The sequence below is a fragment of the Mustelus asterias genome, chromosome 8 (assembly GCF_964213995.1).
Source record: "Mustelus asterias chromosome 8, sMusAst1.hap1.1, whole genome shotgun sequence".
Lineage (NCBI taxonomy): Eukaryota > Metazoa > Chordata > Chondrichthyes > Carcharhiniformes > Triakidae > Mustelus > Mustelus asterias.
Genome location: NC_135808.1, coordinates 137,015,164 through 137,016,878, shown reverse-complemented (window position 1 = coordinate 137,016,878; position 1,715 = coordinate 137,015,164).

Here is a 1,715-nt window from a genome sequence, read left to right as displayed (position 1 = left end):
AACAAGTTCCTCTGATGGGGATCAAGGAGCGGGGGCAGAACATTAAAATTAGAGCCAGGTTTCCCAGGGGTGAAGTCAGGGAGCGCTTCCTTACAGAGGGGAGTGTGAATCTGGAATCCCCTCCACCGAAACATTGCTGAAATTAAACATTTCAAAACTGAGGTTGATAGATACTTATTGGGTAAGGAGATTACGAGTAATTAAGGTGGTTAGATGGAGTTAAGCTAAAAATCAGCCATGATCTCATTGAGTGGTAAAGGGGCTCAGGATGCTGAATGGCCACTTTCTGCTTAAAATGTTGACCTGTCAGTGTGAGGAGTTTGTGTTAATGTATCGTCTTCCTTACACCTGGCTTGACGGAATTCAAAATCAGGGATGGTAGAAGTGGAAATGACTGAAACAATAATTGGCCATCAGCTTTTCAAATTATTACTAATGCTTTCAGACAAGTAGTGAATTGACAGTGTAATGTTAGACTCTCAGATCATTGGTCCGTTCTCCTGGCAACAAGATAAAATACCGAGGCAGCGGATTGGTTATCGCTGATTCATCAGATGTATGTGTGTCACTGGCGACATTCTGTGTCAGGATGTAAACTGCTCTAATCTCTGTGTACCGAGCCTGCATAAAGTGCCAGCCAACAATATAAAGCACCTGTAACACAGTAAAGCGTTTCAGTATGCTTCAGTGGAAGGTTCATCAAAGGAGGTCTCCTACAGAGCCACCCAGCGACACATCGGGGACGGAAAGCTTGATAAAACCAGTCCGTTTTAAGGACCATCTGAAGAGAGAGAGGGATGTAGGGAGGTTGAGGGAGAGAGTTCCAGAGTTTAGGGCCAGGCAGTTGTAGGCAACGTGATGGAATGATGGAAATGGGAGATGTTCAAGAGGCCAGAATTACAGGAACACATCGATCTCAAAACATTTTTTGTAGATTGAGGAGGTTACAGATATAAAGAGGGATGAGCCGCGGAGGGATTTTAACGTGAGAATGTAAATTTTACAGTTGAGGTATTATCTGCTGTGTTTGTGAGTGCTTTAAGCTATGGCAATCGCACTGAGACAGAGACAATGCCTCACTCTAACGAAACAGCAAGTTGGTTTGCAGCATGGTGTTAAATAATCATTATTACAGTTAGAGACAGAAATGCATTTTCACAGCATCGAGTAATGGGTCAGAGCATCCCAACTCATTACACACCCAGGAGAATGCAATTACTGTTGTGATGTCACAAACATTGCCAGCAACCTGCACCCAGCACATTCCCACAAACAACGTGATAATGAACAATTCTGTTTCTCACTGCTATTGGTTCAAGTGTTAATATTGATCCGAGGACATTAGGGAGAACACGCTTACTCTTCAATAAGCAGATTGGGCTGCAGGCTTCTCCCTCAGTACTGACCCTCTGACAGTGCGGCACTCCCTCAGGACTGACCCTCTGATAGTGCGGCACTCCCTCAGTACTGACCCTCTGACAGTGCGGCACACACTCAGTACTGACCCTCTGACAGTGCGGCACTCACTCAGTATTAACCCTCTGACAGTGCGGCACTCCCTCAGTATTGACCCTCTGACAGTGCAGCACTCCCTCACTACTGACCCTATCTGCCATCTCTCCTCCCAAGTCTCCAACCGATCTATATCCTGCTATATCCTCTGATGGTCCTCATCGCTATCCGCAAATCCACCAATCTTTGTGTTGTCCGCAAAC